Source organism: Parambassis ranga, unplaced genomic scaffold (assembly GCF_900634625.1).
Source record: "Parambassis ranga unplaced genomic scaffold, fParRan2.1 scaffold_209_arrow_ctg1, whole genome shotgun sequence".
Lineage (NCBI taxonomy): Eukaryota > Metazoa > Chordata > Actinopteri > Ambassidae > Parambassis > Parambassis ranga.
The window spans coordinates 5135-23400 of record NW_021144757.1 but is presented as its reverse complement, the minus strand read 5'-3'; the positions used below and the strand labels follow the sequence as shown (position 1 = coordinate 23400).

General features: G+C 42.8%; 2 non-coding genes across 2 annotated transcripts; both read right to left on the bottom strand.

Moving 5' to 3' along the window:
- Positions 1 to 11887: 11887 nt before the first annotated feature.
- On the bottom strand, positions 11888 to 11960 carry trnak-cuu (transfer RNA lysine (anticodon CUU)). Its single transcript has one exon. It is a non-coding gene; the product is annotated as a tRNA-Lys (tRNA).
- Positions 11961 to 14454: 2494 nt separating this feature from the next.
- trnak-cuu (transfer RNA lysine (anticodon CUU)) lies at positions 14455 to 14527 on the bottom strand. Its single transcript has one exon. It is a non-coding gene; the product is annotated as a tRNA-Lys (tRNA).
- Between the last annotated feature and the right edge of the window lie 3739 nt (positions 14528 to 18266).

Here is an 18266-nt window from a genome sequence, read left to right as displayed (position 1 = left end):
TTTGGTGTTGAGTTTTAAGAGTGACACCATCAGAACCCAGACCATTTTTCCTTCGAACTGGTGGCCAAATTATCCCTGTCAGATAAAAGGTGCAGACATAGCAGCAGGATAGAAACGCAGAAACTGGTTTATTTTTTTTCCCTCCCGCACTCTGAGCGATGACATCACCCACTCTGCCTTTGAAGTCTCCACGCAATACACACTAATGTTAAACTCAGAGGAGACCTCAAAACCACTTGGTATAAAACTGTTAACCATTTGAAAACTAGAAACAGGAGAACTCTGAAAAGTAATAGCTGAAAAGAGCAGAAGAAGCTGAACATTTTGATCTTTGAATGGTTTCTGTAGCTGAAAGTATGCAGGCGCTGAAAACTTTTAAAAGTTGAAGACTCTGAAGGGCTCTCTCATAGACTTCAATGTTAAATTAATTTTATAAAACGCTTAATATTTTAAAAACTATAAATAGCTGAACTCTGAAAAGTAATAGCTGAAAAGACCTGAAAAAGCTGAACATTTTGATCTTTGAATGGTTTCTGTAGCTGAAAGTATGCCAACGCTGAAAGCTTTTAAAAGTTGAAAAATCTCTCATAGACTTCAATGTTAAATTAATTTTATAAAACGCTTAATATTTTAAAAACTATAAATAGCTGAAAAAAACTAAAAGTTGACCCATCATGTCCTCAATATGCTGAACATTTTGACATTTGAATGGTTTCAATAGCACAAAGTATGCCCAAGATACGCTGAGCCAAAAAGTGTACGGAAGAAAATATAATAATAATAATAATAATAATAATAATAAAAATAAAGAAGTAGAAGAACTAAAGTTTGATTGCTCTGCAATCAAACTAATAACTAGAAAAAGCATTTCCTGAAGAAAATGCAAGTTTGATTGCAGAAGCTGAAGCATTGCTTTGAACGCTTATTTGAACGATTGCTTTGAACTCTTTGAGAATAAGATATCTGCATGTAACAGCTGAATTAATCTAAATAATATCTGAAGAAGTCATAAAACAGCTGAATTAATCTGAACAGGAGCTGAATAATTGCTTTGAACAGCAGGTGAATTGTCTGATCTTGGAATAATAGCTGAGGCTTAGGGAGACTAAATGATTTTGATGTAGATATATAGCAAACAGCTCCATAGCAATGAATATGGCACATATCATGCGTAATGATGGATAAAGACTACAAATATGGCTGCTTTGTATGCCAGTTCTGTGTGTCAGCCTGTCACCATGGTAACAGCCCTGCCTGCCTAATTAAGCCCTCTTTAAGACACCTGTGTGGTTCTCCTTTTACTCCTCTCAGGCAGATCCCATGTATTTTAATGGGGGTTGCACCCTCCGAACAACGCCTCGGTGTCTCCAAACCGAAGACTTTAGACAAAAAATAAGAACACCGTCAGAATTCCAAGAAGTTGCTCTACAACTGGTACGATTTTTATGTCTGGGATGTCGAAGATGTGGAGATGGCGGCGAGTTAGAAAATATGGCAGCTCTGCTTCTCTGTTTTTGGTTTTACATTATGTCTTAATGGAGGAATGACCGGCACTCCCCCCGAACAGCTCAATTTACAGGCAAAACTGTTTGGTGTTGAGTTTTAAGAGTGACACCATCAGAACCCAGACCATTTTTCCTTCGAACTGGTGGACAAATTATCCCTGTCAGATAAAAGGTGCAGACATAGCAGCAGGATAGAAACGCAGAAACTGGTTTAATTTTTTTCCCTCCCGCACTCTAAGCGATGACATCACCCACTCTGCCTTTGAAGTCTCCACGCAATACACACTAATGTTAAACTCAGAGGAGACCTCAAAACCATTTGGTATAAAACTGTTAACCATTTGAAAACTAGAAACAGGAGAACTCTGAAAAGTAATAGCTGAAAAGCGCAGAAGAAGCTGAACATTTTGATCTTTGAATGGTTTCTGTAGCTGAAAGTATGCAGGCGCTGAAAACTTTTAAAAGTTGAAGACTCTGAAGGGCTCTCTCATAGACTTCAATGTTAAATTAATTTTATAAAACGCTTAATATTTTAAAAACTATAAATAGCTGAAAAAAACTAAAAGTTGACCCATCATGTCCTCAATAAGCTGAACATTTTGACATTTGAACGGTTTCAATAGCACAAAGTATGCCCAAGATACGCTGAGCCAAAAAGTGTACGGAAGAAAATATAATAATAATAATAACTAGAAAAAGCATTTCCTGAAGAAAATGCAAGTTTGATTGCAGAAGCTGAAGCATTGCTTTGAACACTTATTTGAACGATTGCTTTGAACTCTTTGAGAATAAGAAATCTGCATGTAACAGCTGAATTAATCTAAATAATATCTGAAGCAGTCATAAAACAGCTGAATTAATCTGAATAGGAGCTGAATAATTGCTTTGAACAGCAGATGAATTGTCTGATCTTGGAATAATAGCTGAGGCTTAGGGAGACTAAATGATTTTGATGTAGATATGTAGCAAACAGCTCCATAGCAATGAATATGGCACATATCATGCGTAATGATGGATAAAGACTACAAATATGGCTGCTTTGTATGCCAGTTCTGTGTGTCAGCCTGTCACCATGGTAACAGCCCTGCCTGCCTAATTAAGCCCTCTTTAAGACACCTGTGTGGTTCTCCTTTTACTCCTCTCAGGCAGATCCCATGTATTTTAATGGGGGTTGCACCCTCCGAACAACGCCTCGGTGTCTCCAAACCGAAGACTTTAGACAAAAAATAAGAACACCGTCAGAATTCCAAGAAGTTGCTCTACAACTGGTACGATTTTTATGTCTGGGATGTCGAAGATGTGGAGATGACGGCGAGTTAGAAAATATGGCAGCTCTGCTTCTCTGTTTTTGGTTTTACATTATGTCTTAATGGAAGAATGACCGGCACTCTCCCCGAACAGCTCGATCTACAGGCAAAACTGTTTGGTGTTGAGTTTTAAGAGTGACACCATCAGAACCCAAACCATTTTTCCTTCGAACTGGTGGACAAATTATCCCTGTCAGATAAAAGGTGCAGACATGGCAGCAGGATAGAAACGCAGAAACTGGTTTAATTTTTTTCCCTCCCGCACTCTAAGCGATGACATCACCCACTCTGCCTTTGAAGTCTCCACGCAATACACACTAATGTTAAACTCAGAGGAGACCTCAAAACCACTTGGTATAAAACTGTTAACCATTTGAAAACTAGAAACAGGAGAACTCTGAAAAGTAATAGCTGAAAAGAGCAGAAGAAGCTGAACATTTTGATCTTTGAATGGTTTCTGTAGCTGAAAGTATGCAGGCGCTGAAAACTTTTAAAAGTTGAAGACTCTGAAGGGCTCTCTCATAGACTTCAATGTTAAATTAATTTTATAAAACGCTTAATATTTTAAAAACTATAAATAGCTGAACTCTGAAAAGTAATAGCTGAAAAGACCTGAAAAAGCTGAACATTTTGATCTTTGAATGGTTTCTGTAGCTGAAAGTATGCCAACGCTGAAAGCTTTTAAAAGTTGAAAAATCTCTCATAGACTTCAATGTTAAATTAATTTTATAAAACGCTTAATATTTTAAAAACTATAAATAGCTGAAAAAAACTAAAAGTTGACCCATCATGTCCTCAATATGCTGAACATTTTGACATTTGAATGGTTTCAATAGCACAAAGTATGCCCAAGATACGCTGAGCCAAAAAGTGTACGGAAGAAAATATAATAATAATAATAATAATAATAATAATAAAAATAAAGAAGTAGAAGAACTAAAGTTTGATTGCTCTGCAATCAAACTTTATTAGTTATAGTTTGATTGATTTATTAGTTATTAGTTATATTAGTTATTAGTTTGATTGCTCTGCAATCAAACTAATAACTAGAAAAAGCATTTCCTGAAGAAAATGCAAGTTTGATTGCAGAAGCTGAAGCATTGCTTTGAACGCTTATTTGAACGATTGCTTTGAACTCTTTGAGAATAAGAAATCTGCATGTAACAGCTGAATTAATCTAAATAATATCTGAAGCAGTCATAAAACAGCTGAATTAATCTGAACAGGAGCTGAATAATTGCTTTGAACAGCAGATGAATTGTCTGATCTTGGAATAATAGCTGAGGCTTAGGGAGACTAAATGATTTTGATGTAGATATGTAGCAAACAGCTCCATAGCAATGAATATGGCACATATCATGCGTAATGATGGATAAAGACTACAAATATGGCTGCTTTGTATGCCAGTTCTGTGTGTCAGCCTGTCACCATGGTAACAGCCCTGCCTGCCTAATTAAGCCCTCTTTAAGACACCTGTGTGGTTCTCCTTTTACTCCTCTCAGGCAGATCCCATGTATTTTAATGGGGGTTGCACCCTCCGAACAACGCCTCGGTGTCTCCAAACCGAAGACTTTAGACAAAAAATAAGAACACCGTCAGAATTCCAAGAAGTTGCTCTACAACTGGTACGATTTTTATGTCTGGGATGTCGAAGATGTGGAGATGGCGGCGAGTTAGAAAATATGGCAGCTCTGCTTCTCTGTTTTTGGTTTTACATTATGTCTTAATGGAGGAATGACCGGCACTCCCCCCGAACAGCTCAATTTACAGGCAAAACTGTTTGGTGTTGAGTTTTAAGAGTGACACCATCAGAACCCAGACCATTTTTCCTTCGAACTGGTGGACAAATTATCCCTGTCAGATAAAAGGTGCAGACATAGCAGCAGGATAGAAACGCAGAAACTGGTTTAATTTTTTTCCCTCCCGCACTCTAAGCGATGACATCACCCACTCTGCCTTTGAAGTCTCCACGCAATACACACTAATGTTAAACTCAGAGGAGACCTCAAAACCATTTGGTATAAACTGTTAACCATTTGAAAACTAGAAACAGGAGAACTCTGAAAAGTAATAGCTGAAAAGCGCAGAAGAAGCTGAACATTTTGATCTTTGAATGGTTTCTGTAGCTGAAAGTATGCAGGCGCTGAAACTTTTAAAAGTTGAAGACTCTGAAGGGCTCTCTCATAGACTTCAATGTTAAATTAATTTTATAAAACGCTTAATATTTTAAAACTTAAACTAGCTGAAAAAAACTAAAAGTTGACCCATCATGTCCTCAATAAGCTGAACATTTTGACATTTGAACGGTTTCAATAGCACAAAGTATGCCCAAGATACGCTGAGCCAAAAAGTGTACGGAAGAAAATATAATAATAATAATAACTAGAAAAAGCATTTCCTGAAGAAAATGCAAGTTTGATTGCAGAAGCTGAAGCATTGCTTTGAACACTTATTTGAACGATTGCTTTGAACTCTTTGAGAATAAGAAATCTGCATGTAACAGCTGAATTAATCTAAATAATATCTGAAGCAGTCATAAAACAGCTGAATTAATCTGAATAGGAGCTGAATAATTGCTTTGAACAGCAGATGAATTGTCTGATCTTGGAATAATAGCTGAGGCTTAGGGAGACTAAATGATTTTGATGTAGATATGTAGCAAACAGCTCCATAGCAATGAATATGGCACATATCATGCGTAATGATGGATAAAGACTACAAATATGGCTGCTTTGTATGCCAGTTCTGTGTGTCAGCCTGTCACCATGGTAACAGCCCTGCCTGCCTAATTAAGCCCTCTTTAAGACACCTGTGTGGTTCTCCTTTTACTCCTCTCAGGCAGATCCCATGTATTTTAATGGGGGTTGCACCCTCCGAACAACGCCTCGGTGTCTCCAAACCGAAGACTTTAGACAAAAAATAAGAACACCGTCAGAATTCCAAGAAGTTGCTCTACAACTGGTACGATTTTTATGTCTGGGATGTCGAAGATGTGGAGATGACGGCGAGTTAGAAAATATGGCAGCTCTGCTTCTCTGTTTTTGGTTTTACATTATGTCTTAATGGAAGAATGACCGGCACTCTCCCCGAACAGCTCGATCTACAGGCAAAACTGTTTGGTGTTGAGTTTTAAGAGTGACACCATCAGAACCCAAACCATTTTTCCTTCGAACTGGTGGACAAATTATCCCTGTCAGATAAAAGGTGCAGACATGGCAGCAGGATAGAAACGCAGAAACTGGTTTGATTTTTTTCCCTCCCGCACTCTAAGCGATGACATCACCCACTCTGCCTTTGAAGTCTCCACGCAATACACACTAATGTTAAACTCAGAGGAGACCTCAAAACCACTTGGTATAAAACTGTTAACCATTTGAAAACTAGAAACAGGAGAACTCTGAAAAGTAATAGCTGAAAAGAGCAGAAGAAGCTGAACATTTTGATCTTTGAATGGTTTCTGTAGCTGAAAGTATGCAGGCGCTGAAAACTTTTAAAAGTTGAAGACTCTGAAGGGCTCTCTCATAGACTTCAATGTTAAATTAATTTTATAAAACGCTTAATATTTTAAAAATTATAAACAGCTGAACTCTGAAAAGTAATAGCTGAAAAGACCTGAAAAAGCTGAACATTTTGATCTTTGAATGGTTTCTGTAGCTGAAAGTATGCCAACGCTGAAAGCTTTTAAAAGTTGAAAAATCTCTCATTGACTTAATGTTAATTAATTTTAGAAAACGCTTAATATTTTAAAAACTATAAATAGCTGAAAAAAAACTAAAACCTGACCAATCATGTCCTCAATAAGCTGAACATTTTGACATTTGAACGGTTTCAATAGTACAGAGTATGCCCAAGATACGGTGAGCCAAAAAGTGTACGGAAGAAAATATAATAAAAAAAATAATAAAGTAGAAGAACTAAAGTTTGATTGCTCTGCTCTGTGTCAAACTCAGGAGTGACACTACCTGCACTTTTCACGGATCCTACGAGAAACAAGAAATTGGACTGACTTACCCGAGCCATTCTCTGTCAACGGGCCGCTTTCCGGGCCCTCGCCGGTAAGTCTCCATCTAATAACAAGTAAACAAGTCCTCCGATCAAAATCTGCTCTCTCACTGCTGCGGGCTCCTTCTGGAGCCCTGGCGTGTAAGTTGTCCGACCTCCTCTCTGTCATCCCGGGTTGCGGAAAAGAAATCCTGTGCATCCCCTGGCATTTTACTGTCACTTTGTTGGCCCGTTTTCTCTCTGCTGTCTCCCTCCCCAGCGTTACTGATGGCCCCACATATTACATTTGCCGACCTGAAGTCGGAACTTCAGTCCCTGGAACGGCTTATCGGCAGGCGTTACTGGGGTCCCAGCTGGCAAATCTAGAACCTCCGGAAAACCGACAGCCCAGGCCAGCGGCTCCGGAAGGATCAGTCGCTGATGCCCCTGGCTTAAACTCAGCTCCCTCCTGGTCGTCCGTTGTGACGGGGACAAAGAAAAAGAAACTCTCTCTTCCGCTCTTCGACACATCCAGCGCTAGCAATGAGGATACCCCTCTCAAACTTCTTCTCTCCCCTAGCGAGGATTCCCCCAGAGCTAGAACCACCACCTTCCCCTCACACAAGCAGTGCAGCACGGGTCCGAAAGCGCTCGTCTCCTAACCGGGACAGTCTAATTTCAGACTCACTTTCCTCTCCATCTTTCTCACCAGCACCTCCTAACGCAAACGGCCCCGGTTATCGCCGCCACAGACCGAGAGGCAGCCCCGCTCTTTACCTTGTCCGGTGTCTCCACCGCGCTCCCCACAGCAAACCGCTGCGGCCATAGCTGCTTCTTCCTCTTCGCACCCTCCTGCTCTCGCTGAAACACCTGAGCCGGCGCAGCTAATCACCCGGCGCACCTGCACTCTCCCACCTCGCTAATGACCACGTTTAATTCCAACGCAAAGCTTACAGTGTACAAAGACGTTAACGTTATTAATAATGGAACATCCACCCTAATTCAGCATAGATAAGAGTTGGTAATGCAGCAGACCATTAGACAACTTAAGGTGAAATTCGGTTATGGTTGAGATAAACTGTGTATGCCCATAGTCAAAGAATAATAACACCTAAAACTGTTTTATGATTTGAGTTAGAGTTGTTGTTAATTTAGTAGTTGTGCCCTTCATTTTCTACCGTATTTTTGCAACCATAAGGCCCATTGCATTATCAGGCGCATGCTATGCTAAAACATATGTCCTACCTCTCAAAAAAAGGTAACGGCCGTAAAACAGTATTATCATTATTATTGTTATTATTATTACATCAATGTACAATAAACAGGAAACAACTGTGCGAGTTCAAACATGCCAGCTTCCCTTTCATCGCTGTCAGAGTCATTGCATGTCGTTGCCGGCTGGCTGTTCAGAAATTATGCCGGCTGTCACAAAAGCTCGGACAACAGTCAATACATGCACAGTAGGACATTGCATGGCAAAATTATACAAGGTGAAATTTAGTTAATGACTTAGGACATGATGTGAAAGTGTTACCGGGATATACAATTGTTATTTATGATTTGTGATACATCATTGTTTTTTACTTAAAAACAGCGTATCTATATTTTGAAATGTCGTTTTAGTGTGTGCGTATTTCCGGTTTTGTCCCCGCCCACGCAGCTCCTTGATTTTTCAGCGGGGTGTTGCTCAGACATGCCCACTACTCACTGTCGTTTGTTGAAACACGTTTACTGCATTGAGTGGATTATCTGACTGAGAGACGAGCATTGAGGCATTTTGCAGAGGCTCTCTGAAGGATTTCCCTGGATTTCTTCGACTTTTTCAGGTTTTCTTCGCGGACGTGACCTTAGCTAACGGTGAGTGCTAAGCTAACTGTTTGGAGCTAGCTTGTTTTCTGGCCATTTGTATGAATGTAAAATAGTGTTTTTTAAACGGAATATGTGACGGTACATGTGTGTATAGGAATTATTTTATATCAAGAACAAATTTGTAGCAATGCATGTACTTATTTGTCTTTGTAGTTGAGTTAGGCCGCTGTTGCTGTCAAAGCGTTTGATGTATTGCGAGAGTTGGCAACCTAGTGTGCCAGCTTACAGCTACACACGGCATTGACAGAGGCATTGTTATATTGTACAGGCATTGTTGGCCGTGAGTTTATCCATGCAATAATTAATTACATTTTGTGTTTACACACATTTAGATGCCGCGTGGCAAAGGTTACCGTCGCTCCCAGGCGGCGAAGAGGAGGATGACGGAGCGCCGCTCTGAGGATGTCACACCTACAACCAGCCTGGTGTGGCTGTTGCAGGTGTGTTGTCATAAATTTTTTCCAAATACATGGTATTATGCATTGTGTGTCATAGGTATCTATTATTAGTGAAGTTATTTAAATCTAGAACTGTGTGTTCACAAACAGTCCCTGGCACCGGCTGGCGCCACAAAGTGCAGCGATGGCCACTTTCTGTGCACACCGGGTACAGTTCAAAGTTGGTCATCCCAGCTGAATGTCCAGACAAAAAGGTAATTTATACTAAAACAAGTTAATGATTAGAAACTGTTGTAGTTGTTTTCAGTGTAACAGAAATAGTGTTTCTGCTTATGTTACAGTTTGTTCTTCTTTTGGGGGACTCCCATTGGCGATCCGTTGCAGATGGGATTGTCAGTATGCCAGAGGGTTGCCTGTCCTTTGGTGTCATGTCCACACCAGGAGCATGTGCTGATGTGCTCAGGACCGAGGTTGTGCATGCCGTGCTTCCTCGGACCCCTGATGCTGTCTGTGTCATGGCTCCTGGTAACGACTTGACAGCCAGTAGGACAGATTGACGAGGCAGGGGCAGCTTTTACCTGGGCACTGTTTGCAGCAAGTGGCCAAAGGTAGGAATTCATTTATGTATTTTAATACAAAGTGATATTCAGGAATATCAATCTACCCTTGTGATGATGGTTGATTATTTTTTTTGCAGGTGTTTGTGGTTGACTTTGACGATCCGAGCTGACTACCAGGAGTTGTTCCGACAGGAATTCCAACGTGTGTCAGCACGTCTTGGTAAGAATTATTATTCCACTTGGGTGTACATAAGTTTTACATTAAAGCAAGAAGTACAACTTTGTGTGATAGAGTTTCTATTTGAAATCTACATTATTATTGTAGTAATCATGGAAGTAGTGCTTCAACTTCTGTGATTGTGTTTGTGTTAAGGAGTCAAGTACGTCCACCAGGCCAACCATTTCCCTCTGCGCCATCGTGAGCTGTGGTGCCCTGATGGTGTAAGTGAAATACGCTACATTATAGGTAATACATGTAGGGCAATAATGAAGGCAATAATCTGTTATTTCCTTGCTGTTTTTGCAGGTGCACCTGAGTGACAACCAGGGGTTGCCTATTCTTGTGCAGGTGATGTGGATGGCAGCCTACCTGGAACTAGAGACAAATGTGTCTGATTTCATATTATTACAGGTGCGGAAGCCAAGAGTTCAACGCACACGTGGCACCAAGGGGATCGATCACGGTCAGAGTACTTTTTCCTTGCCTTGCAGGTCTTTGGAGAAGGATACTTTGTCTACCAACCTTTCGTTCATTTGCAGGAGGTTCTTGAAAGCACAGATCAAATAACCTTTAGGTCAAGTCACGAGAAGATACTTTGGCCAAACTGTGCTCTTGTCAACTGCACAGCTGTTGTTGGTTGTCCTGATTTAAATTCCTGTGAAGAAATGGTGATAAGAAAAACCACACGTAGCTCCGATGCTAAGAAAGACAAACTCTGCGATGGCCGGGAATCGAACCCGGGTCAACTGCTTGGAAGGCAGCTATGCTCACCACTATACCACCATTTGAGACTACAAGCCATCCCTTCACTGTCTGTTCTATGCTGTACATGATTAGGAACGTGCTCTACAACTAGCAGACCAACTGCTTCCTCTCTGTTCTGCCACCTTTGTGTGCGCGTCTCCCGCTGATTACCTGCCCTGCCCTAACGTGCTTCACCTGTGTCTGATTGTCTCCCCTGACCTTGCGTGACCCCAGTGAATGGTAAAGACAGGCTCTGCGGCCTTAACATGACTTGTCTGTGTGTGTGTGTGTGTGCGTGTGCGTGTGTGTGTGTGTACATACGTGTGTACAGGTATGTTCAGCACCGAGTTAGGTCAGGCAGTGCTGTGTGTCTTCACCTGTTTGACCCGGACTTGCAGGACTGGAAACATGGCCTGACCACCTGTGGGAATTTCTGCCCACTGCAGCAGCTCTCTGCTTATTTATATTAACTCTGACTGTGACAGTGATTCACGCATGACACAGATCTATGCACGATACAGATCTGTGCATTGCACAGATGTATGCATGCATATCATGACGACATCACACCACAGTAAGGACACTGTTTGAGGTCACGACTCTGACATCACATTAAATAATGTCATCAAGATCATCTTATACATGTCATGAAGGAACCTGACTGAGAAAAGGAAATAAGATATTGTGACTCACATGCACGCACACAACCATGCATACATTCACACGTGCACACAGGTCTCGGTTAAGACCCTACAGGTAAGCACGGACAGGGAATGGTAAAGACAGGCACTGCGGCCTTGACAAGATTTGTCTGTGTGTGTGCAAGGTGTGTGCCCAGGTTAAAGTGCGGCCTCCCCGGTGAGCTGCCAGCTGTCCCTCCCTTCTGGTCCTCCGGCAGACTGCCAGGGGCCCCAGAAATACAAACAAACAAACACGAACAAAGCATAAACTCCTGGCCCCCTTCTCAGCAGCACCAGGGGCGTGGCGCTGCATTTACAGTACCAGGGGCACAAGGATTTTCCCAGTGCGGTTTGCTTGGTTTAGCCCGGGGAGGGGTGCTTAAGTGTGGGTGAACAGGTTGTAGCGGTGCGCAAGGTTGTGGTAGGGTTAGATGCAGGAAAGATGACAGGTATCAGTTAACTAACAGGTTACATCTTTAAACAGGAAGCGATGTCACAGGGACACTGGGCTGTGACGACTTAAGCGAGACACAGGCTGAGAATGAGGAAGAGGAGTTGTTCTCAGCTCTCAGTTATCTCTATCTCTGTGTTTTTATGTGCAGATGACTGCGACAAAAGCCATGCGCCCAACGTGGGGCTCGAACCCACGACCCTGAGATTAAGAGTCTCATGCTCTACCGACTGAGCTAGCCGGGCAAGGCCAAGTGCAGAAACCTCGGAGGTGACGGTCACATGACCATTCAGAGCGCGACCGTGATAACCCCTACACTACAGAAACGCACATCCTAATTGCTTTAGAAAATATGTTCAGACTGCAGGTCTTAATGCCCAAATCGGATGTTTTGGTGAAATCCGTTTTTTTTCTTGGCGTTTACAAAATAATATGCCACTGCTACCACTCTCCTGTGACACGGTTACCATTGTAACCTATAGATACACAAGGTTGCTATGGTAACCTAAATTGACACAAGGTTGCCAGGGTAACCTACGGAATATAGACTACTGTGATCAAAGTCAGAATATGATGAAATTCGGAATTCTGAGGTCAAAGTCAGTATTCCTAGATGAAAACAGAATTTCAAAGTCAAAGTCAGTATTTTGAGATGAAAGCCACAAGTATGAACAAACAATGAGTAACCACCGGGAGTACATCATTAATTAATTATTTTAATGTATGAGTTATGTTTAATAAATGCTTTTCTTATGATGGATTAAGTACTTATTCATGGTTAATTAGGACTTAAAAAGATGTAGCTATTATAAAGTGCATTCATCCCATTTTTTTATTTATACCATCTAACTATGTAGCTCTTCTGTTGTTGTAAGTTCTTTTTGTGAAAGATTATTTTTTCCTTTGTTGTTGAATCCATCCATCCATCCATTATCTGAACCTGCTCTGTCCTGCAGTGCTGCCCTTGCAGCGCTGCCCTTGCAGCAACCACACTGATCAGTTACAGCTGTTTCTAATGTTGCATGTGAGGGGAATGTGACAACCTCTACACTCCGGCCATGGGGGCCGGAGCCTATCCCAGCTATCTACCGCTGAGAGGCAGGGTACACCCTGGACAGGTCACCAGCGGGTGTGGCCTCATGCTTTATGAATGTGTCATCATTAAAAAAGGTCAGCGCATCTTTGAGCGTCCCTGGGTGGGCTTGAACCACCAACCTTTCGTTCATTTGCAGGAGGTTCTTGAAAGCACAGATCAAATAACCTTTAGGTCAAGTCACGAGAAGATACTTTGGCCAAACTGTGCTCTTGTCAACTGCACAGCTGTTGTTGGTTGTCCTGATTTAAATTCCTGTGAAGAAATGGTGATAAGAAAAACCACACGTAGCTCCGATGCTAAGAAAGACAAACTCTGCGATGGCCGGGAATCGAACCCGGGTCAACTGCTTGGAAGGCAGCTATGCTCACCACTATACCACCATTTGAGACTACAAGCCATCCCTTCACTGTCTGTTCTATGCTGTACATGATTAGGAACGTGCTCTACAACTAGCAGACCAACTGCTTCCTCTCTGTTCTGCCACCTTTGTGTGCGCGTCTCCCGCTGATTACCTGCCCTGCCCTAACGTGCTTCACCTGTGTCTGATTGTCTCCCCTGACCTTGCGTGACCCCAGTGAATGGTAAAGACAGGCTCTGCGGCCTTAACATGACTTGTCTGTGTGTGTGTGTGTGTGCGTGTGCGTGTGTGTGTGTGTACATACGTGTGTACAGGTATGTTCAGCACCGAGTTAGGTCAGGCAGTGCTGTGTGTCTTCACCTGTTTGACCCGGACTTGCAGGACTGGAAACATGGCCTGACCACCTGTGGGAATTTCTGCCCACTGCAGCAGCTCTCTGCTTATTTATATTAACTCTGACTGTGACAGTGATTCACGCATGACACAGATCTATGCACGATACAGATCTGTGCATTGCACAGATGTATGCATGCATATCATGACAACATCACACCACAGTAAGGACACTGTTTGAGGTCACGACTCTGACATCACATTAAATAATGTCATCAAGATCATCTTATACATGTCATGAAGGAACCTGACTGAGAAAAGGAAATAAGATATTGTGACTCACATGCACGCACACAACCATGCATACATTCACACGTGCACACAGGTCTCGGTTAAGACCCTACAGGTAAGCACGGACAGGGAATGGTAAAGACAGGCACTGCGGCCTTGACAAGATTTGTCTGTGTGTGTGCAAGGTGTGTGCCCAGGTAAAGTGCGGCCTCCCCGGTGAGCTGCCAGCTGTCCCTCCCTTCTGGTCCTCCGGCAGACTGCCAGGGGCCCCAGAAATACAAACAAACAAACACGAACAAAGCATAAACTCCTGGCCCCCTTCTCAGCAGCACCAGGGGCGTGGCGCTGCATTTACAGTACCAGGGGCACGAGGATTTTCCCAGTGCGGTTTGCTTGGTTTAGCCCGGGGAGGGGTGCTTAAGTGTGGGTGAACAGGTTGTAGCGGTGCGCAAGGTTGTGGTAGGGTTAGATGCAGGAAAGATGACAGGTATCAGTTAACTAACAGGTTACATCTTTAAACAGGAAGCGATGTCACAGGGACACTGGGCTGTGACGACTTAAGCGAGACACAGGCTGAGAATGAGGAAGAGGAGTTGTTCTCAGCTCTCAGTTATCTCTATCTCTGTGTTTTTATGTGCAGATGACTGCGACAAAAGCCATGCGTCCAACGCGGGGCTCGAACCCACGACCCTGAGATTAAGAGTCGCATGCTCTACCGACTGAGCTAGCCAGGCAAGGCCAAGTGCAGAAACCTTGGAGGTGACGGTCACATGACCATTCAGAGCGCGACCGTGATAACCCCTACACTACAGAAACGCACATCCTAATTGCTTTAGAAAATATGTTCAGACTGCAGGTCTTAATGCCCAAATCGGATGTTTTGGTGAAATCCGTTTTTTTTCTTGGCGTTTACAAAATAATATGCCACTGCTACCACTCTCCTGTGACACGGTTACCATTGTAACCTATAGATACACAAGGTTGCTATGGTAACCTAAATTGACACAAGGTTGCCAGGGTAACCTACGGAATATAGACTACTGTGATCAAAGTCAGAATATGATGAAATTCGGAATTCTGAGGTCAAAGTCAGTATTCCTAGATGAAAACAGAATTTCAAAGTCAAAGTCAGTATTTTGAGATGAAAGCCACAAGTATGAACAAACAATGAGTAACCACCGGGAGTACATCATTAATTAATTATTTTAATGTATGAGTTATGTTTAATAAATGCTTTTCTTATGATGGATTAAGTACTTATTCATGGTTAATTAGGACTTAAAAAGATGTAGCTATTATAAAGTGCATTCATCCCATTTTTTTATTATACCATCTAACTATGTAGCTCTTCTGTTGTTGTAAGTTCTTTTTGTGAAAGATTATTTTTTCCTTTGTTGTTGAATCCATCCATCCATCCATTATCTGAACCTGCTCTGTCCTGCAGTGCTGCCCTTGCAGCGCTGCCCTGCAGCAACCACACTGATCAGTTACAGCTGTTTCTAATGTTGCATGTGAGGGGAATGTGACAACCTCTACACTCCGGCCATGGGGGCAGGAGCCTATCCCAGCTATCTACCGCTGAGAGGCAGGGTACACCCTGGACAGGTCACCAGCGGGTGTGGCCTCATGCTTTATGAATGTGTCATCATTAAAAAAGGTCAGCGCATCTTTGAGCGTCCCTGGGTGGGCTCGAACCACCAACCTTTCGTTCATTTGCAGGAGGTTCTTGAAAGCACAGATCAAATAACCTTTAGGTCAAGTCACGAGAAGATACTTTGGCCAAACTGTGCTCTTGTCAACTGCACAGCTGTTGTTGGTTGTCCTGATTTAAATTCCTGTGAAGAAATGGTGATAAGAAAAACCACACGTAGCTCCGATGCTAAGAAAGACAAACTCTGCGATGGCCGGGAATGGAACCCGGGTCAACTGCTTGGAAGGCAGCTATGCTCACCACTATACCACCATTTGAGACTACAAGCCATCCCTTCACTGTCTGTTCTATGCTGTACATGATTAGGAACGTGCTCTACAACTAGCAGACCAAACTGCTTCCTCTCTGTTCTGCCACCTTTGTGTGCGCGTCTCCCGCTGATTACCTGCCCTGCCCTAACGTGCTTCACCTGTGTCTGATTGTCTCCCCTGACCTTGCGTGACCCCAGTGAATGGTAAAGACAGGCTCTGCGGCCTTAACATGACTTGTCTGTGTGTGTGTGTGTGTGCGTGTGTGTGTGGTACATACGTGTGTACAGGTAGTTCAGCACCGAGTTAGGTCAGGCAGTGCTGTGTGTCTTCACCTGTTTGACCCGGACTTGCAGGACTGGAAACATGGCCTGACCACCTGTGGGCATTTCTGCCCACTGCAGCAGCTCTCTGCTTATTTATATTAACTCTGACTGTGACAGTGATTCACGCATGACACAGATCTATGCACGATACAGATCTGGGCATTGCACCGATGTATGCATGAATATCATGACGACATCACACCACAGTAAGGACACTGTTTGAGGTCACGACTCTGACATCACATTAAATAATGTCATCAAGATCATCTTATACATGTCATGAAGGAACATGACTGAGAAAAGGAAATAGGATATTGTGACTCACATGCACGCACACAACCATGCATACATTCACACGATGCACACAGGTCTCGGTTAAGACCCTACAGGTAAGCACGGACAGGGAATGGTAAAGACAGGCACTGCGGCCTTGACAAGATTTGTCTGTGTGTGTGCAAGGTGTGTGCCCAGGTAAAGTGCGGCCTCCCCGGTGAGCTGCCAGCTGTCCCTCCCTTCTGGTCCTCCGGCAGACTGCCAGGGGCCCAGAAATACAAACAAACAAACACGAACAAAGCATAAACTCCTGGCCCCCTTCTCAGCAGCACCAGGGGCGTGGCGCTGCATTTACAGTACCAGGGGCACGAGGATTTTCCCAGTGCGGTTTGCTTGGTTTAGCCCGGGGAGGGGTGCTTAAGTGTGGGTGAACAGGTTGTAGCGGTGCGCAAGGTTGTGGTAGGGTTAGATGCAGGAAAGGCTAGCGCCCATGTGTCGACGTTGATGCCACAAATCGCGCCACAAATCGCGCCGAGAGCGCCGGTTCGAATCCCGCTAGGTGCGTTAATATTTTGCACTGAAATTACGCGAAACATATCGGTCGTTGTATGACATTTTACCGAGGTGACGTTATAATTAAAAACAAAGCGAAAGGAGAGTGATGCACACCGTTTGTATGTGACAAATTTCACGTGTCATTTGCTGTAATAGTTCCAATTGCACATGCATGCATTGAATGGGATAAATGCAATCTGCTCGCTGTTTAGCTAATATGGAAAGAGCTTGAGAGGAACAGGATTGCATACAATAATTGTATCCTTAGTAACAAGCTGTAATGTGTTAATCTGCATTTTTCTTAACATCCTTTTTTGTATACCGACCTTGTCTGCAATATAAGGCTCATCAATGGCTCCAGACTCTTGATTAACCCCCACAAACCCAAATATATAAGAACAATGGAAAAAAACCTTTTAGGTGTTATTACCATTTCAGTAACTTTTTGGGGGGGAATATTGCTCACATTGAGCACATGTAAAGGACCAGTAGGAGTTTATTTGCAGTCTTTACTGCTCATAAAGCCTCTTAATATTAGTCTAAATTCATATTTGGATAAACATAATTTTTATCAAAGTATTTTGTGAAATTAAATGGTATTTACAAACAACTGAAATCAGACTGTATTTACAAATCCTGTAAAAACCGAACAAAAGCTTTTGTAATGTTTATAGCCTCATTTAATTGTGATAAAGGCAGATTCACAGTTTTAAGAATCCACACATTCCAGAGGTCACACAATACTGTCTGGCAGACTGTTGTTCAATCTACTATCATTCTATGAAGCTGTACATGCCCAACTACCTGAACATTATCATTAACTGAATTACACAGAGGGGGAAACTGATACCAAAAGAATGTGTTTGTTTACACTATATACACACTGATATACACTGCAGCAAAGATGCTGCGCTGGTGGCAGGATGCTGCAGTGAAGCAGGATGCCGGGCTGGCCTCAAGATTCAGAGGAAGAGATGGGGGTCTGTCTCCCCCAAACACCAGCTGCCTTTTAAACCTGGCCATTCTGCTGTATTGGCTGGCACGGTAAAGCTGTGCAGGTTGTCCCCTGCAGCCATGGTCAGAGAGCTTCTCTCTGAGGTGTGGATGGCTTTGGAGACTCAATGGCTTGCTGAAGCACCTCGGTCTCCCGAGCCCGACTCTGCTTGTTGTACCTGAAAAAAACAACAACAACAAAACAGTAGTTTTACAGAAGCAATATATTCCACAATACAGCTGACATGGTTCACATACTTCATGATTTACTCACCGTCATGCCGCATTGCTGTGTTCACCTCAGGCAGCTGGATGGTGGTCTCAGCCATCACACAGGCTTTGTTGACAACACACTGGTGTATGCTGA